Source organism: Scyliorhinus torazame, chromosome 8, assembly GCF_047496885.1.
Source record: "Scyliorhinus torazame isolate Kashiwa2021f chromosome 8, sScyTor2.1, whole genome shotgun sequence".
In the NCBI taxonomy this organism is placed as follows: domain Eukaryota; kingdom Metazoa; phylum Chordata; class Chondrichthyes; order Carcharhiniformes; family Scyliorhinidae; genus Scyliorhinus; species Scyliorhinus torazame.
The window spans coordinates 118,982,186-119,004,409 of record NC_092714.1 but is presented as its reverse complement, the minus strand read 5'-3'; the positions used below and the strand labels follow the sequence as shown (position 1 = coordinate 119,004,409).

At 53.0% G+C, this 22,224-nt stretch overlaps 1 long non-coding RNA gene across 3 annotated transcripts in view; it reads right to left on the bottom strand.

Moving 5' to 3' along the window:
* The window catches only part of LOC140428071 (uncharacterized), a 123,456-nt gene that overhangs the window by 36,647 nt on the left and 64,585 nt on the right, over positions 1 to 22,224 (bottom strand). Inside the window, exon 1 of one of the 3 annotated variants that reach the window (XR_011948694.1) lies at positions 13,508 to 13,648. The exons of the other annotated variants lie outside the window; for them this stretch is intronic. This is a non-coding gene — a long non-coding RNA (uncharacterized lncRNA). Of the gene's footprint in view, positions 1 to 13,507; positions 13,649 to 22,224 lie in introns of those variants that run through there. 3 annotated transcript variants of the gene reach the window in all.

Here is a 22,224-nt window from a genome sequence, read left to right as displayed (position 1 = left end):
GTTTTCCCTTATTCCCTTCCTGTTTTAAAGGCACTAACTTCTGCTGTTGTACAGCTCCACAGGTATTGAGCAACCCCCGGTATGTTGCCCAAGAATTCATTCTTCACATCTCAGCTTAGACAGTGACTATGGGCAGGTTATCCGACAGCATCACAGCACTCGCTTCTGTTGTCACCCAATGTCAATGCATTTCTGATTTCCCAAAGGTTAATAACCTACAGGCAGAACACAAGTTGATCTTTCTCTCCCTGGTCCAGCTAATGTGAAAACAATTGTAGCCCTCTTGCTGTTATCCAGGCTGAGATTATCTACGCGAGCAGACATATAGACGAGCACCATGCCTTCTGAGCCAGTTCCATGCCTTCTTTTGCTAACTCACTCACTGAGACAGCGCGAGGAAGATAGGGTGAAGTTTTGGATATGTTGATGTGGTGAAAAGTCCCATCGGGAACATTAACCTGCCTTTCTCTTTAAGATACTAACTAGCTGGCTTGACTTGCTGTTCTTATATTCAGTGTGATTACTGTGTTAGAGAATACAGGAAGTCTGCTGAATTGAGCTCATTATAACCCATAAACAATTGTCTGCAATTACTGAGGGGAATTGTGCCTAGTGAGATCACAAACGTGCTTTGCTGCTGTTTTCTGGAACAACAGAATTACTCATTGGGCCCAGGTTTAACTCATTCAAAACCTATCTACTTGCATAGTGTTTAAACCAGGCCTAGATTCAAGGTGAAATCTACAGGCCAGATTTTTGCTACTGAGGCAGGTAGCTTAAGTTGGGAAATTTCCTCACTTTGCAGATCCGCCTCAGTTTACAAGGGACCTTTAGATCCAATTCCCGCTCCTCAGAGCAGGGATAGGATTGAGTTGGATCTCAAGAAACAGATCTTAGGTGGCAATGAGGGCGGGAGGTTACTGGTTAGAATGCCTGCCTCATCTTTCTGGGACTTATGCCTAATTGGTTTGGAAGAGTTAGGCCCTTTAGCCTCACACCGCTTCCCCTTCTACCCATCCCCATGCCCCCTCATACCCCACACCACCTCCCGAACTCCTCTCCCAGTATACACCATGGGCAGACCTCAGGAGCGATGTGGAGATGAAAAATAAACTTCCAAAATTTATCACATCTCTACACGAATACACTTGATCGCGAAAAAAACTTCCATTCATGAAACGCATTCAAAGCGTTTACGTCTCCTCTTAAAATACAAACTTATATTCACAGTCACATCAAAGACAGTGGGCGGGATTCTCTGAAAATGGGGCTATGTCCCCACACCAGCGGGAAATCCGGCGCCAATGACTCCGGCGTCAACGGCCCCCAAGGTGAGGAATTCTCACCTTTCTAGGGGGCTAGGTGGACGTCGGAGGGGGTGGCGCAGCTCCAGCCGGCGCCAAAGGGCCAGCGCGAGTTTGCGCAATGGCGGAACAGCAGGCGTGATCTCGCGCATGCGTGGAACTGCCGGCATATTTCTGCGCATGCACGGGGGTTCTCTTCTCCGCACCAGCCCCCGGGCAATATGGCGGAGCCCTACAGGGGGCTGGCGGGGAGGAAAGACGTCCCTCCACGGAACCAGCCCGCCCGCAGATCAGTAGGCCCCGATCGCGGGCCAGGCCACCGTGGGGGCCCGCCCTGGGATCGGAATCCCCCCGAGGACCGCCCCCGCATATTCACCTGCCAGCTCCTGCCGTGCGTGAGGTAATTCACGCTGACGGGACTGAGCAAAAAGGATCGCCACTTGGCCCATTGGGGCCCGGAGAATTGCCGGGGGGGCCTCTGTCAATGGCCCCCTACCAGCATGGGGGGAATCCTGTCGTCGCCGGAAAAACAGCGCCGGAGAATAGGGCAGCCAACGTTGTGGTGGGATTCGTGCCTCCCCCCGGGGATTCTCCGCCCTGGCCGGGGGGGGGGGGGGGGGGGTCGGAGAATCCCAGCCAGTGTATCCTTTAATAGCCTCTTTAAACTGTCAATTATGCTGTGATTTCTTTTTAATAAATTTAGAGTACCCAATTCATTTTTTCCAATTAAGTGGCAATTTAGCGTGGCCAATCCACCTAGCTTGCACATTTTTGGGTTGTGGGGGCGAAACCCACGCAAACACAGGGAGAATGTGCAAACTCTACACGGACAGTGACCCAGAGCCGGGATCGAACCTGGGACCTCAGAGTCATGAGGCCACACTGCAAACCCACTGCGCCACCGTACTGCCCTTGAACATCCACTAAGATAATTGTAACCGTTGAATCTCAGCCAAGCATCCCGAACAACCTAATAATAGGCTTTGGAAAATGTCAAAAGAGAACACTATTGCATGAACAGATGGTAATTTGTTTTCTAAGCTACACCAGATCGCTTTGACTCTCACTAACAGCCTAAGACCATTTTCTTTCAAGTTTAATGAGTCAGGGATTTTAAAAAACAATCTTCAGATCATAGGCGGGATTCTCCGCAATCGGCGCGATGTCCTCCGACCGGCGCCAAAAACGGCACGAATCAGTCCGGCATCGCTCCACCCCAAAGGTGCGGAATCCTCCGCATCTTGAGGGGCCGAGCCCTCACCTTGAGGGGCTAGGCCCGCGCCGGACTGACTTCTGCCCCGCCAGCTGGCGCGGAAATGACATTGCCGTGCGGCGCATGCGCGGGAGCGTCAGCGGCCGCTCATGGCATCCCCGCGCATGCGCAGTGGAGGCGGTCTCTTCCGCCTTCGCCATAGTGGAGACCATGGCGAAGGCGGAAGGAAAAGAGTGTCCCCACGGCACAGGCCCGCCCGCGGATCGGTGGGCCCCGATCGCGGGCCAGGCCACCGTGGGGGCACCCCCCGGGGCCAGATCGCCGTGCGCCCCCCCCAGGACCCCGCCCGCGCTGCCTTGTCCCGCTGGTAAGAGAGTAATTTGATTCTCGCCGGCGGGACAGGCATTCCAGCAGCGGGACATCGGCCATCGCGGGCCGGAGAATCGCCGGGGGGGGGGGGGGGCCGCCAACTGGCATGGCGCGATTCCCACCCACGCCGAATATCCGGTGCCGGAGAATTCGGCAACCGGCGGGTCGGGATTCACGCCAGCCCCCGGCGATTCTCCGACCCGGCGGGTGGTCGGTGAATCCCGTCCCTTACTTCAAGAAACTTTGGGCGGGATTCTCCAACTCCCCGCCGGAGAATCGCCGGGGGGTGGTGGCATGAATCCCGCCATGCCACGCCGACGACGGCCGCCATATTTTCCGGCAGGGCTGCCGGGGAGGAGGAGTGCCGGGGAGGGGGAGGGCCGGAGTGCCGGGGATGGGAGTGCCGGGGAGGGAGGGTGCCGGGGGGGGAGTGCTGGGGGGGGGGAGTGCTGGGGGGGGGGGGAGTGCCGGGGGGGAGGGGGGGAGTGCCGGGGGGGGGGCTACCAGGGGGGGGGGGGGGAGTGCAGGGGAGGGGGGCTGCCGGGGAGGAGGAGTGCCGGGGAGGGGGAGGGCCGGAGAGTGGGGGTGCCGGGTATGGGAGTGCCGGGGATGGGAGTGCCGAGGATGCGAGTGCCGGGGAGGTGGCGTGCTGGGATTGGTGGCGCTGGGGGGTGTTTGCCTGCAGAGGGGGCTATGGGCAATAATGACATGTCGTCTATCCCCACCCCCCACCCCCTGCAGAACGTTATATTTGGTCATCACCCAGCGATGTTGGCCGCCGTGGCGGGAGCCACTCTTCTACATGTTGCCCTGGGGAGCTGGAGCAGGAGCGTGCCAGGGAGGATGCGGAGGCTGCAGCAGAGGAGTGTGCTGCAGAGAGGCAGGTGGCAGCCGCCCAGGCAGGAGAGCCGCCCGCCCGACAGGACGAGGAGGAGGAGGAGGAGGAGGTGGTGGTGCCATGGCGACGGAGGCGCCCGATGAGGCCCTGTGTGTGCCGGCGCCGCTCATCGTACCAGGACCTCACAGACCGGACATGCAAGAGGAGACTCCGGATGAGCCGGGAAACCGTCGCCCATGTCTGCCACCTGATGGCACATCTGGCACTGCGTGGGACTGGGGGAGTACACCCTCTCCCGGTGGCTGTCAAGGTGGCCTGAATTTCTACGCCACGGGGTGGTTCCAGTCACCGAGTGGGGACCTGTCCGGCATCTCGCTGGCATCGGTGGACCGGTGCATCCGTGCAGTGACCGTCGCCCTGTATGTCATCACAGACGCTACATCCAATTCCCTGTTTGTCCGGGCCCACCAGGATGCCCGAGCAGTGGGATTTGCTGCCTTGGCTAGGATGCCCATGGTCCAGGGGGCGATTGATGGGATGCATGTCGCCATGCGGCCACCAGGAGATAACAGGGCTGGTTTAGCACAGGGCTAAATAGCTGGCTTTTAAAGCAGACCAAGGCAGGCCAGCAGTGCGGGTTCAATTCCCGTACCAGCCGCCCCGAACAGGCAACGGAATGTGGCGACTAGGAGCTTTTCACAGTAACTTCATTTGAAGCCGACTTGTGACAATAAGCGATTTTCATTTCATTTTTCATTTTTCAGGGCTGTGTTCACGAACAAGAAGGGGACCTACTCCATGAACATTCAGGTGGTCTGTGACCACCGCATGAGGATCCTGCACTCTGCGCCTGGTACCTGGGCAGTGTGCATGACTCGTTCGTAATGGCCCAATCGTTCAACCTGCCATGTTCTAGGGACGCCCCCCTCGGCTGAGGGGCTGGTTGCTGGGCGACAAGGGTTACCCGGTGCGGTCGTGGTTGATGACGCCTATACGGAGGCCACAGACTGATGCGGAGCACCGCTACAATGGTGCCCATGCAGCGACCAGGGGTGTGATCGAGAGGTGCTTTGGGCTGCTGCAGATGCGCTTCAGATGCCTGGACCGCTCTGGAGGGGCCTCCAGTACCCGTCGGAGAGGGTCGGCCGCATCGTTGTGGTCTGCTGCGTCCTGCACAACATAGCCCAGCAGAGGGACGATATGCTGCAGGCAGAGGAGGGGGAAGGGGAGGAGCAGCAAGACGAGGCGCACACCTCCCCAGATGAGGAGGATGGAGGCAATGTACAGGACAGACGGGCTGGACATGGACAGGAGGCTGCCCACCGTTACCGGCTGGGCCAGCGGGCATGGGACGGGTTGATAGTCGCAAGGTTCACAGACTAGGGGAGTGTGGGAATCGCCGAGTATGGGCACGGACAGCACAGCACGGCACCAGCCTACCACCCTCACCCCGCCCACCCTCACCCCGCCCACCACTGCATCACCCACATGCACACCACCCCTCCATTGCACATCCACCTGTGCACAACGGGCCGGGCTCACACAGTCGCCAGTGGAAGCGCGTCTATTGTATTTCATGGAGGATGATGCCAACCCGCTCTGCGCTGAGCTCCGGGCTCTCCATCGTTAGACAATGTCTGGCTCAAGGCCACAGTAATACCCTCCACATGGACCATCCCTGCATGCGGCCTTGACACTGCAGCGCACGGTCCCGTTGTCTACCCGGGGGGATGGCATGGCGACCTGGAGGCGGGGGGGGGGCACACTCACCTGAGCCCGACCTCCTATCACCCCTCACACACACACTGGCGCTCACCTCACACCCCACCCACGCATGCATCGGACAGAGCACAGAGGCAGCATCTGTAGGTGTGAAAATGATTTTAATAACAAACAGTTCGTACACGTGCCCTAGCCCCAATAACTAGTCTGTGCCGTGCACCCTTGCCAACTTACTCAATGTCTAATTTTTGGGCCTTACGGGCCCTATGACTACGTCTAGGTAGTTCCCCAGACGGTACAGCAGAACTGGAGGCGGACTCCTGTGATTCATGCCCTGTGACTAGGGACCCCTTTGGCGTCCGTTTCCTGGGGCGACCAGGCCTGGATGGGCCAGGCTGCGGCTCGGGCGACTGGGATGGCGAACTGCCAGCCTGTCCTGCGCATTGCCCACCAGACGTACCTGGGACGGAAGGGGGGAGTCTGAGGTGTCGCGGTGTTCCGGGACCTCCCCTGCAGAGGGACCCGGAACAGGCCCCAGCACCTCCACCTCCCTCGGGGTGCCTGATGGCCCCCGGGCCTCTCCATGGGTCAGGGGTGCAAACGGATCCAGCACCCGTCGCAACACCGACACCTGGCGCTGCCAGTCCTGGAGGCCCGCCCTGGTATCAGCAAGGGTCTGCAAGTTTGCAGCCATGGGGCTCAGGGAGTTGGCCATCCCTTTCTTTTTCTGGGCGACGCCAGCCAGCACCTGGGCAATGGCGCCGATGCCCTCAGTGATAGCCTGCTGAAACTGGGCCATGGCCTGTTGAGACTGGGCCATGGCCTACTTAGACTGGGCCATAGCCTGCTGGGACTGTGCCACGGCCTGCAGAGACTGGCCCATGGCCTGCCGAGACTGGGCCATGACTTGAGCGCCTCTGCGATCTGCAGCTGGGTCTGGCTCATGGCTGCCTGTGAGAGAGCAGCCATGTCCTGGGCCACAGACGTCACCTGCACGGAAAGGCCCAGGCCTTGCATACTGCTACCCATGTCTGACACCATCGTCCCCATTGCCTCCACTGCGGACGCCACCCGTCCCGTGTCGGCCTGGGTGGCACGCACGACCGGCACCACACCCTGCTCCTGGACGCGGCTGGACTCCTCCACCTGCATCTGCAGCTGCCGCAAACCGGCCGTCACCCCCTTTGATCATCCTTGGATCCGTGACTGCATCGGGTCTATGGGTGGGTATAGTAACTCCAGGAACCCGGGACTCGTCTGGGCAGCAGATGATTGCTGGGGCCGGGCTGCCCTCCAACCGTCCGGCCCCTCGGTTGCTCCTACCTCCACCTGCTGTACGGGGAAGGCTGTGTTGTGCGCACCAGTTGGTGCACCAGAATCCTCATCGCTAAAGTGCCCAACCGAGGTGAGTTTCTCTGCGATGGTGGAGGGTGTAGGAGACAGCAGTGGCGTAATGTCATGCTCCTCATCCGACTCGAAGTCCGGGGTCCCCTGGAGTGGTGTGTCCTGTCCGTCCGTCCCCTGTGTGTGGGTGTCCTGGGGGGTTGTGTCCTGTGTGTGGGTCTTCTGTGTGTGGGTGTCCTGTGTGTGGGTGTCCTGTGTGTCAGTGTCCTGTGCGTCAGTGTCCTGTGCGCCAGTGTCCTGTGCATCAGTGTCCTGTGCGTCAGTGTCCTGTGTATCAGCATCCTGGGTGGGTGGGTCCTGGGTGGGTGTGTCCTGTATGTGGGTCTCCTGGGTGCTTGTGTCCTGTGCGTCAGTGTCCTGGGTCGACTGGGACGGGAGCCTGTTGCTGTGGCTGCCCTCCCTGTCGCTGGGTGTGGCCCTCCGGCGTCGCCGCACTGGCACTAGATGGGGGCGTTGTATGCCTGATGCTCCGGGTATATCCCTGGTTCGTGGGCGCCCTGGCACTGGATGGGGGCGTTGTATGCCTGACGGTCCGGGTCTATCCCTATCTTGTGGGCGCCCTGGTACTGACTGGGGGCGTCGTATGCCTGATGGGCCAGGTCTATCCCTGTCTTGTGGGCACCTTGGCACGTCCTGGGGGCGGTCGGCATCCGCAGGGACGGGTGGGTCGACGTTTGGTCATGCAATACACAATACAGCATGCATGGTTAGACATGCAGACGGGGATGGAGGAAAGGGAGGATGGGAGGATGGGGGGGGAAGGGGGGATGGGTGGGATGGGGGGGAAGGGGGAGGGGGGAAGGGGCAGGCAGTGGGGGCTCTCACTTGGTGGTGCGCCCCCGACCTCTGCATCCGCAACCTCCCGGTCCTCAGGTCCGCCTGCAAGTTCCAGGGCCCTCTCCTCATGGATGGTGAGTGGTCGCACTTCAGGTACTCACCTGGCTGCCCTGACTAGCTAGGTTGTTGACCTTCTTGTGGCACTGGATGCCTGTCCTGGCTGTTACGGCCATGGCGCTGACGGCCTCTGCCAACTCCCTCCACAGGCGTCGGCTGACATGTGGTGCGACCCTGCGGCCTTGTCCGGGGTACAGGGCCTCCCTCCTCTGCTCCACTGCGTCCAGGAGCGCCTCGATGTCCCGCTCCTGGAACCTCGGCGCTGTGCGGCGGGTGTCCATTTTGCCAGGTATCCAGCGGTGGCGTCTTTTGTGCTGGCATGAGCCAGCACAAAAGACGCTGGCGATGGCGCGCGCGTCTGTGACGGGTGACGCCGTCACGATTGGCGTCACACCGCTGCTAGCCGCTTCTGGGTCGGAGGCTTTCCGACGTTACGGTTGGCCCGACGGCGGAGTGGTTTGCGACGTTCTTGGCGCCGCCATCGGGCCATCCCGCCGATTGCGGGAGAATCCCACCCCTATGTCTGTTCACACACTGTTTGTAACACACACTGCAGGTTAAAGCTTTGGACCAGACGAAATGGGATCTGTTTAAACTCAGCACTAAGCTCAAATGGCCTTGCTAAAGTTTCATTCCCCCTTTCCCCCTACTGGTAAACAATTGATCTGTTGGAAATGGGGGTATAACTTCCACATTCAGAGTCTAAGCACTATTTTTAAAGGAGACCTTTACGAAGATCACCATCCTTTCACTAGACAGATGAGCCTATGGGAATTCACTTTCACCAAATAACGTTAATACATACCATTTCTTTCTTGACGCATTCTCCAAGAGAAATAAAGTACTCTCAAAGGCGGGATGAGGATTGTTTTTTTATAAATTTAGACTACCCAATTCATTTTTTTCCAATTAAGGGCCAATTTAGCGTGGCCAATCCACCTACCCTGCACATCTTTGGGTTGTGGGGGCGAAACCCACGCAAACACAGGGAGAATGTGCAAACTCCACACGGACAGTGACCCAGAGCCGGGGTCGAACCTGGGACCTCAGCGCCATGTGGCCACACTGCAAACCCACTGCATCACTGTGCTGCCCTTTATGCAGTGAGTTAATCCGAAATGCATTTCCTGAAAGGATGGCAGATGTAGGATCAATAGTAATTTTTAGAAGGGAGTTTGATCTCAACTTAACACGGAAACAATTGCCGGGAAAGAGTAGGAGAATATAATAAATTTGATAGCTTTTTCAGAGTGGCAGGACATAAATAATTGGCCGAATGACCTCCTTTTGTGTTTAATACATTCCTGACCAAAGCACCAAGCAGCACACAAAGTGGTACTTCCAATCCAGAGAAGGTGCGTGCCAAAGAAGGTAGTACATGTTAATGGTTTAACCAAAAGATTCACTCCCTACTGAAGTCCAGGTCTGAGGCATTCAAGACAGATGACCCTGACCTATACAAGAAATCTAGGTACGACCTCCGCAAAACCATCAGGGACACCAAGAGACAATACCAGACTAAGCCAGAGTCACAGAATAACGGCACGGACTCTCGTCGATTGTGGCAAGGCTCAAACAGCATAACAGACTACAAAGCAATGCCAAGTAGCATCTCCGGCAACAGCGCACCCTTCACCAATGAACTCAATGCAATCTATGCTCGTTTCAATCAGGAAACCAACAAACCATTGTCAACTGCCCCAGCTGTCTCCATTGCACCCATACCATCTTGAAAGTGAACCCTCGGAAAACAATGAGTTCTGACGGAGTCCCTGGTCATGCACTCAGATCCTGCGTGGACCAACTGACGGGTGTGTTTGCGGAAATCTTCAACCTCTCCCCACTCCATTGCGAGGTTCTCACCTGCTTCAAGAAAACCACCATCATACCGGTACTAAAGAAGAACCAGGCAACGTGCCTCAATGACTACCGTCCGGTGGCCTTAACATCTATCATTATGAAATGCGTTGAGAGGTTGGTAATGAGACACATCAACTCTATGTGTCTTGATCCACTGCAATTCGCATACCGCCACAACTGGTGCACAAAAGACATCATCTCACTGGCCCCACACTCATCTCTGAAACATCTCGACAACAGGGACTCCTACGTCAGACTCCTATTCATTGACTACAGCTCCACCTTCATCACAATAATCTCAGCCAAGCTCAAATAAAACTCCAAATCCTAGGACTTGGCTGCTTCCTCTGCAACTGGATCCTAAACTTCCTGACCCATAGACAACAATCAGTAAGGATAAACAACAACACATCCTCCACGATAGTCCTCAATACTGAGCGCCACAAGGCTGCGTATTTAGCCCCTACTATACTCCCCATGCACACACAACTGTGTGGCAAAGTTTGGCTCCAATGCCATCTACAAGTTTGCTGATGACAAAACCGTAGTGGATTGGATCTCAAACAACGATGAGTCAGTGTACAGGAGGGAGATCGAGAACCTAGTCGCATGGTGTAACAACAACAATCTCTCCCTCAACATCAGCAAAACTAAGGAGCTGGTCATTGACTTCAAGAAGCGAAGTATCATACACATCCCAGTCTGCATCAATGGTGCCGATGTGGAGATGCATAGAAACATAGAAAATAGAAGCAGGAGTCTCTCGCTGTAAAGGCCAACATACCATTTTCCTTCTTTACTGTCTGCTCTACCTGCGCCTTTACTTTCAGCGACTGATGACGAGGACACCAATGTTTGGCTGAGTGTCCAGCTCTCTCATTTTACACTCATTCAAAAAATAATGGTTGACAGCTTCAAATTCCTAGGTGTACGCATCACCAACAATCTGTCCTGGTCTGCCTAAGTTGACGCTCTGACCAAGAAAGCACATCAGTACATATACTATTTCAGGAAATGAAGGAAATTCGGCATATCCACTTTGACTCTTACCAATTTTCCTATCTGACTGCATCACAGCTTGGTATAGCAACTGCTCAGCCCAAGACCATAACAAACTACAGAGAGTCGTGAACGCAGCTCAGTCCATCACGCAAACCTGTCTCCCATCCATTGAATCTGTCTACTCCTCCTGCTGCCTTGGGAAAGCGGGCAGCATAATCAAAGACTCCTCCCACCTGGTTATTCTCTCTTCCAACCTCTTCCATCGGGCAGGAGATACAGAAGTCTGAGAACACGCGCTAACAGGTTCAAAAACAGCTTCTTCCCCACTGTTATCAGACTCCTGAATGACCCTCTTATGGACTGAACATATCTCTCCACACATCTCAATCACCCAATGTCTACGTATGTACTTTGTGGATTTATTGTATGTCCTATGTTTTTCATGTATGGAATGCTCTGTCTGTACTGTACACAGAACAATACATTTCATTGTACCTCAGTACACGTGACAATAAATCCAAATAAAATAATTCAATTTGTGGAACTGCTAATGGAGGGTGTTGATATCTTCAATGAACCATGACCGCATGCCACCCTTGTACTTACATTCAGAGTTACCTTCCAATATCTGCATGCAGGAACGCAGGCGGTGATTCTCGGGCCTCATTGTGCTCTCGCTCCAGCGAAACGAAGCCGGTAAATAGCGGGAGGCCAAAAACGAGAACTGCGCCAACGCCAAACAGTTTGCAATGCAACAGGCCTGTTCCCATAGGAAAATCGGGATCTCGCCGTAGACATACCTAGGATTTTGTGTTGATGCAACAGGGTTGCACCTCTTGGATGAAAAGGTCAAGGCAATATGAGATGTAACTGTACCCAAGAATGTCAGTCAGTCCTTCCATAGAATGGTCAATTACTATGGAAGGTTTATCTCTGTTGGCACTATTACACCAGTAATGAAGGAAGAATCAGTGGTGGCATTGGGGGGAGTCTCAAAAAGAAACCTTCCGAATTGTGAAGCACACATTGTTGTCATTAAATCACTTGGTGCATTTTGATCTGGGGAATCTAATCGTGCTGACATGTGATGCGTCCCCTTGTGGTATAGGGGCCTTTTTATCCAACAAAGTGATAGATGATTCAGAAGGTCCTATCGTCTTTGCCTAAAGGAGCCTTTCAGAAGCAGAATTAAACTGCGCCCAGATTGGGAAGGAAGGTTTAGCTATTAGAAATTCCACCAGTACGCGTATGGTCGACGGTTCGAAGTAGTGACTGATCACAAGTCATTATTGGGCCTGTCAAGGGGGTCACGGTGGTGCAGTGGTTAGCACTACTGCCGCACGGCGCTGAGGACATGGATCACTGTTCGTGTGGAGTTTGCACATTCTCCCTGTGTCTGCGTGGGTCTCAGCTCCACAACCCAAAAGATGTGCAGGGTAGGTGGATTGGCCACGCTAAATTGCCCCTTAATTGGAAAAAAAAATTGGATACTCTAAATGAATTTTAAAAAGGGAAGTTAAGCCCATACCACCCATTGCTTCGGCGAGGGTGCAGCATTGTCCTTGCTGATGGTGGTGTAGAACTATGTTTTTCAGCACTGACCTGGGACACAAATTGTTGATGTAGATGCGTTATGTTTCCTGCCTCTACCTAAGAGCATTCCGTCACCACCACTATCCCAGAGGATTATTCCAGCCCTAAACCTCCAAGACACCCTGCCAGTGTCCGCAGGTCACATCCACAACTGGACCCAAAGAGACCCCGTCGGGGGGCTGGATTCTCCACCCCCCCCGATGGCAAAATCGCGTTCGGCGACGGGGCAGAGAATCCTTTTTGGTGCACAAAATCGGGACTGGCACCGGTTTCGCAATTCTCCGCCCCCCCGAAAGTCGCCGTACTCATGGAGAACGCTGCAGCAAGTATCCACTGCCTCAGGCCATTGCCTGAGGCCTGCCCCGCGATGCTCCGTTACCGACCGGCTGAATACCCGATGGCGTGGGACTCGTGTGGTTCCACTGTCCGTGATCCTCGCCACAGTCGGGGAAAGGCCGATCGGCGGACTGGAGGGGTTTCATTCAAGGCTGGGGGCAACGTGTGCTGGCGGTCCGAGGCACGCGTGCGGCTGATGCGAGGCAGGTCCAGGTCGGCGGGCTGAGTCCGCCATGGAGCACGGTGCGGCCGCTGCAGGCCGCCACCATGCGCATGCGCGGCCTCTGAACCGGAAGTGCGGGGGGCCGTATCAACAGCAAGAGCTGTGAGCTCTACGACAGCTGCCTGCTAGCCCCCTGCAAAACGGGGAATCTGTGGCCTTTTGACACCGGTTTTCCTTGCGTAAAAAAACAGTTTTCCCGACGGCATGGGACATAGTCCCAAAAACAGAGAATCCAGCCCACTATTCTTTCAAAGGTTAAACAAATACTACAGTCTGGCTGACGTTATGAAAAGTTTGAACAGCTGAGGCCCTACTTCACTTGTCAAGACATGGGGATCACGGGTTGTCATCCAACTACCAAACTGCCCAATTTGTGCCTGGTAGAGGTTTCCGGACATTTACTTGGCATGTTAATGAAGTTCAGGTCATTAAACCGGTCTGAGCCACTCTGCTGCTGATCATCGGCTGACTGGCCACATTAACGATCTCCAAATTTTTAAACGCCCTTTGTGATTGTTTTGAATTTATTTGAAATACTAAAATGCATGAATGCTTAACTTTAATTCACTGATGTTCTAGTTACTCTGGACTAGACCGTTATTTCTGAGTTGAGTTGAATGTAGAAAATGTGGGATTTGCAATAATTTTACTGAAACACGAGGAGAAGTGCATTGCTGTAATTGTTGAGTCTGAGGTAACTTTGCTGCACAGCTTGACTCGAACCATTGTGAAAGAACTGAAAAACTAACCTTTGTATAGCTTGGCACCTATTCCAGTCACAAAAAGAGTTTAGTCCTCAATCAAATGAAACAGCGCTGGTCCCTGTAGAACTGGAAGTATTGAGACTTGGCTGTATTTAAACCAATAATTTGAAATAATTAGAATAATGCATACACCAGACTGTTTAAATCATGAGTAGCCGATTGTCCTCCTCATCAAATAAACTGTAGATAATCTGTTCACATATGTGGCTTTTACCTATCAGAGGTCAATCTATGCAAATAATGATAGTATGGAGTGGAGTCAGGGATTGTTTGCCAGCCGTGCAAGCAGAAACTGTTATCTACAATATCTTCCTTTTTTCAGGCCCCACAAGTTTTGTTTATCGTTTGTAAAACTTATTATCTTCTCCCCTTTATTGGTCTCTCCATATCGTCACTACCATGATTCATTTAGAACACAAGCAGGTTCAGAGCTACAAAAGGACAATTGGTTCAGCAATTCCACTATGAATCTTCTGTTCAGAAACTTCCACAAGTTAGTTACTTTGAATAACTCGAAAGTCCCTTTGTCCACCTCTCCTGGAAAGTTAGCCAATGTTGTTAAATATCTCTCTTACTTCTCAAACCTCTTTCTCAACAAATATCATGCCAGCTCCAATAAAGTGCAGAGAGTCGACCTGAATTGACTCTTCTGACTCAGTTAACGATCCCGAAAATACAAACTCGAATGAGCAAGGAATCAAAATGATGGCTGAAACTTTCCGATTTTTTCCCCCTTAATTGTTGGCTCTTGTGAGAAAGCTGGCCTGTGCTCCCTGGCTGTGCCGCTGGCTTTTTGACTAGATATTGCCACACTTAAGAGAAACAAAATGCTGCAGGTGGCTTTGACGCCGCCACACTGGTGGGGCAGCACCCGAGGCAATAACACCAGCTCCACAAAGATCAAGGCACATTTATTTTTCAATTAAAAAAAAATAGATTTAGAGTACCCAATTCATTTTTTCCAATTTAGTACAAGGGGCAATTTAGCGTGTCCAATCCACTTACCCTGCACATCTTTGTGCTGTGGGGGCAAAACCCACGCAAACACAAGGAGAATGTGCAAACTCCACACGGACAGTGACCCAGAGCCGGGATCGAACCTGAAACCTTGGCGCCGTGAGACTGCAGTGCTAACCACTGCGCCACCGTGCTGCCCAAGGCACATTTTTAAAGGGTGCCCTGATCTGCGTTAAAAAAAAACTTCCCTCCCCCACCCCCCCCGATCGCCATAGATATGGGGAACCCATTTCCCCCTCCATGCACCGGGGTAACCTCCCTCCCTCAACAGATAAGAGCAATCACCTACAAGCACTGGGAAAGTCCCCCCAACCTGATATAGGCACAAGGAACCCCCCAACACAGGCACCAGGACAGATATCCCTACACACATAAGGGGAACCCCCCCTCCCCCGGTGGATCTCTCCAGAGGTGCCCCTTTGGCACTGATCCTGGCACTGCTGTGTAGTGGGCATTGCCGGAAACAGTGCCAGGGGGTAGTGCCTGGGTACTGCCTGAGCATGTCCCTCTCCACCCATGGGATATGCTTACCTTTGCACTCCCAGCAGGTCCCCCTCGACTTCTTCACGTTTTTAAATGCCTGTTGTAAACTTTGCCAATGTAATGTGGCAGGGAAGCCCTTTAATTATGTTATAATTTATTTAAATGCATTGAAATGAGGGCAGTAACCTCATGATATGACTGGTGAGAGGCAGGAAAATTTGGAAACTGATCTTGCCAGCAAGAAGCTTGTTTTCCGATTCTTGCGAGATGTTGTGCCACGTTGCTGTTTGCCCTCATGGCGAATGCGAGCACATAATCGCCCACCATATGTATTGTGTTCAAAATAACCTGACAATCAGCAGATGACAACCTGCATCTCAAAATGACTCCATTTTATAATCTGGATCGAACCAACTACTTAATTTAAATGGAGACTATTGAGCCCGATTTGAATTCCCTCCAACTGCGAGGGAAGGAAAACTTCACAACCTGACCTTGACCTACCAAATTCTAGATTGTTGCACTATTTAAGTCATTGATTCAGATGCTGGATAGAACTCCCGCTAAAAGCAAGTTGGTGCCTATTTAAGAATCAGAACATGCGACTCGCGCCATCAGCAACACAATGGGCGGGATTCTCCGTAGCCTAAATCGTGAACGGCGATCGGGCGGAGAATGGATTCCAACGGCGAAATCGGGGCAGGTGCCGGTTTGACAACTGTTGCCAATTCTCCACCCCCTCCAAATTGGTGTCATCGGGATGCGCGGCGTGCGCAGTCACAACGCCGTTGGCACGTCATCTGCGGGCCCAACCACGACGCTCCGCCTCCGATGGGCTGCGTTCCCGACGGCAGGGGCCATGTGTGGTCCCAGCAGTCAGGAGCTTGGCATGCTGGCTGCGGACAGTGTCCAGCGCCGTCACACACGGCCGTGATCTATGCCGCTGGCCGGAGTGCTTCTGCTAAGGCTAGGGGGAGTGGTGGGGGGTGGCCAGGAGGTGGGTTGTGGGGTCGGGGTGGGTACACTATGTTTCCTGGCGCTACCGGTGCGGTTGCAGGAGTACACGGCTACAGCTTGTCAGCCCTGCGCATGTGCGGCCTTGGACCTGGTGATTCTCTGGTTGTTTTCCGTGGGTGTTCCACGGGGCGCCGGTGCTAGCCCCTCACTGGTACCGGTGAGGTTTTCGTGTCGATTTTTCCGTTGTAGAACACCACGGATTCTCCAAGGGCACCGGCACTTAGCCTCAGAAATGGAGAATCCAGCCCAATGTGTTTCAACCTCACAACAAGTTTAGTCTGTTGCCTGGCAGCAGACCCATGAGCCGGAGATTTATGCCCCCCAGGCGTGGAGTGGCAGGTGTGAGGGGGAGTCGTAATGGCAGTGGTGCCATATGTGTCACCTACCTATTCCCGACTACCACCTTGTAGGTATTTTACCTGTGATGGGGCAGGTTTTGGGTGTCTTGCTTGCCTTTGGAGCAGTTAGGGCCCAATTGACGGTCACTTAAGGGCCTCCTCCTGCCATCGCTGAGATTCTACCCATGGCTGGTGGCACCTGTGCCAAGTGTTCAGTCCGCCAGCCTTTCCCTGGCAGTATTGTGGCTGGGCTAAGGAGGATGCCTCCTGGTCCTGTGCCCATCAGAGGCAGGCCCCCAAGGAATTACCGCCATTGCGTTTTGCCTTCACCCTCTCTGTTAATCCCTGCTCCTTACCCCTCAGTGGGGACTGCCAGTGTGGCACTGGCAAGACCACAGACTTACCTTCATCTGGGCTGCATCAGTGTATCCTCCTCAGGGGCTGTTGCAGTTCCTGCAGCGACCACTGCTCCCGGTGTCATTGCTGGAGTGAAAGAGCTGCCTGCCATTTGATTGGTCAGCAACTCTCCGATGCAGGGTTTCATCACTGATGGGGGCCAAAGACCCACCTGAAAGTAATTAAAGCCCTGACAATAAAGTGCAGGCAGGCTTAATTTTACAAAGAAGGTGCGGAGATCCTGCTGCTCCTGTAAAATTAAGCCCATGGTGGGAGGAGCTGTGCGGTCAGAAGAGGTCAAAGTAAGTTTTACAGCTTTTACCTGTTTTAATAGACCTTGTGGACCAGGGGGGAGTCAGAATGTTCTCCCGAAGGAAGCTTTTGGAATCCACAGGCCTGATCTTCAGCTGATTGTGCTCAACACAAGGGAGCTTCAGCACAATCATGCCGAGAGCCTTATTTATCCCATACTTACATCTGTGAACACTCGGGATCACACTAATGTATCATACAACCTAAAATAAGACCTGTTTTGTGAAAAATAGACCGGCACCATGCTACATAGTCTCTGTTGAAACATGGTTTACTTACTTTCTGGAGAACTGACTGTTCTTCAGCCCCTTTTATCAATTTAAGTGCATCTCAGCATATATTGAAGCCCTGTGCCGTATTACTGCCAACAACTTGTTAAGCACTTATTAAACAGCATTGCAAACTACAGAGAAACACCCATTTATAGATCATTCATTCTCAAATTCACAAACTGCTTTCTGATTTATAGTACTCTCTCAGTACCGCGCTGCAACATTTGCTTAAATTACATATTTAGCCAGAGGTACCGGGCTCCAACTAGCAATCATCGGACCCAGGGGTGAGGCAATTACTGACTGAGTTGACCTGATGCATTACTGGAGTACAATGGACAATATATTATTGCAAACCTACCATGGCATCTGACCTCGGTGTTCCTGACAGTGACTGATGCTGAAGACTATTCCACTGCAAGCACGCAACTTGCCATAAAATCATTTTTATCAGAGTTTGAAACAATTCTTTCAATAAGATACACATTGAATTCTAATGACGCTATAGTTATCCAAATAATTATCACATCTGAAATCAATTTTGTTGAATACATATTGAATGCATTTAAGTGTGGACAAACACACAAGACCTTAAACATGACCTGACGTAGCTTATGATTTACATAGAATTTGATTGTAAGTATTTGTACAGGCTTTGCAGCTAGTTTTGTTTTCGTTGTAAGATAATCCTTTATTGATTTTGGGTCTGGTTCAGAAATGACTGTTTGGCAGCAGATTAATTTGTATCCATTTTTAAACCAAAATAGAAAAAACTTTCTATCTGCTGAGGTTATTATCAGGCTAAGATTGCAAAGTGCAATCAATCTTACTCAATCATATTTGTTGCAAGGTGAAAATAGATAAATAAACACTATATTTTTTTCCTTCTTTGAATTCAGGACTGACTGACATGTTCTTTCATGCGGAACAACAAGAAATGAAAAGGGTCAGTAAATACATTGGAGAAAAACATTCAGCAAATCTTTGTTTTGGTTGGGAGCAAATCAAGGCCGGGATTTTCCCTCCTGGGACTAAGTCCCTACGCCGGCGGGAAAACCGGCGCCAATGACTCCGTCGTCAACGGCCCCCCAAGGTGAGGAATTCTCACCTTTCTAGGGGGCTAGGTTGACGCCGGAGGGGTTGACGCTGTTCCAGCCGGCGGCGAAGGGACAGCGCGTGTTCGCGTGTGTGCGGCCGGCCGGCGAGATTCCGCGCATGCGCAGACTGGCCGGTGTATTTCCGCGCATGCGCTGGTGGTTCTCTTCTCCGCGCCGGCCTCCGGGCAATATGGTAGAGCCTTACAGGGGCCCGGCGCGGTAGGAAGAAGTGCCCCCACAGAATAAGCCGGCCCGCAGATCGGTGGGCCCCGATCGCGGGCCAGGCCACCGTGGGGGCCCCCCCCGGGGTCTGATCCCCCCACGTCCCCCCGAGGACCGCCACCGCATACTCACCTGCCAGGTCCTGGCGGGACTGGCCAAAAATGGACGGCCACTCAGCCCATTGGGGCCCGGAGAATCGCCGGGGGTGGCCACTGTCAACGGCCCCTGACCGGCATAGTGGTAATCCCACCGCCGCCCGAAAAACGGCGCTGGAGAATACGGCAGCCGGCGTCGGGGCGGGATTCGTGCCTCACCCCGGGGGTTCTCCGACCCAGTGGGGGGTCGGTGAATCCCGGCCCAAATGTTTTGCTATTCATTCACAAGATTTTAACAAAGACAAGCATTTGTTAGTCATCCTTAATTGCCCTGAGAAGGTGGTGGTGAGCTGTCGCTTTGAACAACTTCACTGTCTGTAGGGTGAAGATCAGTGAAGATCCTCCTATGGAGGTATTAGGGAGAGAATTCCAGGACCCAATGGCAAGGGAGGAATTGGAAAACAGCTCCAAGAAATAATAATAAATAATAAGACAGGATGGTGGGTTGCCTGGAAAAGAACTTGGAAAAGGTGGTGTTCCCATATGCCCATTTCCCATATTCAGGCCTTGCGAAACTGACTGTTCCATTATCTGAGCAATTGCAAATGGTTTTGAACCTGTTTGCTGATGATTGCGCAACTCTTGCTTCTGATGTTATGATGGAGGGAAGTTCACTGATGAGGGAACTGGAGATGATTGGCTGCGATGTCCAGGGACTGAGATAATTGACCTCCAAGAACCGGAGTCATCTTCCTTTGTGCTAGGTATGATGTCGGTCAGTGAAGAATTTTTCCTTAATTCCAATTGCTTCAATTTTGCTCAGGCTCCTTGATGCCACACTCAGTTAAATGCTGTGTTGATGTCAAGGGCAGTCTGAAATTCAGCTCTTTTGTCCATATCTGGACCAACATTGTAATGACACTTGGAGCTTAGTGCTCCTGCTGGAACCCAAACTGAGCAACTAGCAGGTTATTAGTAAAGTGCCACTTCATGATAGCACTGTCGATTTCCCTTTCTATCACCGTGCTGATGATTTAGAGTCGGTGACTGACCGTTAATTGGCTGAGTTGGATTTGTTGGTTTTAAGGACAGGAAATAGCTGCACAATTTTCCACATTGATGGGTAGATGCCAGTAATGTAGCTGCATTGAAATATCTCTGATGTGGAGATGCCGGCATTGGACTGGGGTGAGCATAGTAAGAAGTCTTACAAAACCAGGTTGAAGTCCAACGGGTTTGCTTCGAATCACTAGCTTTCGGATCACTGCTCCTTCCTCAGGTGACTGGAGCGCTGCCCCTTCCTCAGGTGAATTCACCTGAGGAGGGAGCAGTGCTTCGAAAGCTAGTGATTCGAAACAAACCTGTTGGAATTCAACCTGGTGTTGTAAGACTTTTTATTGAAATAACTTGGCTAGGGGCATGACTAGTTCTGGTGCACAAGTCTTCAACAACACAGACAGGGGCGGGATTCTCCGACCCCCCCCCCGCCGGGTCGGAGAATCGCCGGGGGGGGGGGGGGCGGTGTGAATCCTGCTACCGCCGGCTGCCGAATTCTCCGGCACCATGATGGGCTGAAGTCCCATCCGTTTTATGCAGGCCCCGCCGGCGTAAATTGGAGTTGGTCCCTTACCGGCGGGACCTGGCAGCGCGGGTGGGCCCCGGGGTCCTGGGGGGGGGGGCACGGGGAGATCTGGTCCCGGGGAGTGCCCCCACAGTGGCCTGGCCCGTGATTGGGGCCCACCGATCCGCGGGCAGGCCTGTGCCATGGGGGCACTCTATTCTTACCCGCCGGCCGTGTAAGCCTCTGCGATGGCCGGCGCAAAGGTGAAGCCCCCCTGTGCAGGCACGGGGATGATGTCAGCAGCTGCTGATGCTCCCATGCATGCACGGACCCACGCCGGCCGGCAGAGTCCCTCCGGCCCCGGCTGGCGCGGCGCCAAAGGCCTTCCACGCTGGCCGGCGGGGCGCAAACCACTCCGCCGCCGGCCTAGCCGCTGAAGGTCCGGAGGATTCTGCACCTTTGGAACGGCCCGACGCCGGAGTGGTTCCCGCACTCCACTGCGCCATTTCTGCCTGCCCCGCCGATTCCTGGAGAAACCTGCCCAGAATGTTGACAGGCCCTTTCCATATCAAGAGCATTCAGCCATTTCTTGGTATCATGTGGAGTATATAGAATTGGCTGAAAACTGACATGTGTGATGATACAGTCCTCAGAACATTGCTCAATAGATGGAACTTATTACTCACGATCGTACTGCCTCATCACACTGACTCGGTGGTGCCACGAGGTTGGCAGATCTCGCGAGAGGTCTCTGGCAAGATTCACGACGCTCGGGACACCTCGTGAGGTCGAATGAGTGAGCAGTCAAGCTCATTAAAATATGTTCACTCCAGAGTCTCCCAAGGCCCAGATCAAACGGCCATGCATTGGAGATATCACCATGGCGCCATTTAGCACTGGTCCACACAAATGTGGACTAGGCATAACGGCACCTGGGAGGGGGTGGGGGGGGGGGGGGGGGGATCGGGTGGTGGGGGGGGAATCTCCCAGGAAATTGGAGGCCCTTGGGTGGTCAAGGCTCTGGGAAGTATGGTACCCTGGTCCCGCTGATGCCACCTTAGCACTCTAGTAGCGCCACCCTGACACTGACAGGATGCCTAAATGCCACTGCCAGGCTGGAAGAAGTATTGTCAGGCTGGAAGAAGCATTGCCAGGCTGGCAGGTTGCCCATGCCGGGATTGGGCCTGGGGGTGCCCTATCCTTATGAGGTGGTGTGAGCAGGGCTTGAGGACTCCCTAATCGGTAAATTGGGGGGGATCCAGACCCAGGCGGCATTTTAAAATGGCACCCCGAACCCTTCCTCTACTGATGGGCTGATATAATCCCACTGTGTCATCTTGACCTAATTCAAAGTAATCTCATACTGAGAAGCTGTTTGTTATTTTTAACCAGATAGAGGGTGGCTACAGAATAGAAACAAAAGAGATCATTCTGCAACTTTGAAGACAAAAAGTTTTCTGTACTCTCAAATTTTCAGGATTTACTCAATTTGCAACAGTGATAAGCTTTTATGTAGGATCATTAAAAAGAGGGACGCATATTCTCGATTTCAAACAGGATGGTTGTATGAGAGCTGCATTTGGCTTCAATGCCATTGCCTATGGGTGAGGAAGATTAACCAGAGTATCCACAGTTGATCATTATTCTGTAATCCCTGTTGCAAAATGGTTCTTGCCAACAGAAACTGAACTGGACCAGTTATATAAATATATTCATTCACAAGATGTGAGGCACAAATCAGGAGTGTGATGGAATACTGCCCACTTGCCTGGATTAGTGCAGCTCCAACAACACTTAAGAAGTTCAATATCATCCAGGACTAAGTGTCACACTTTATTGGCATCTCTTCCACAAACATTCATTTCCTCTGCCATTGACGCACAGGAACACCT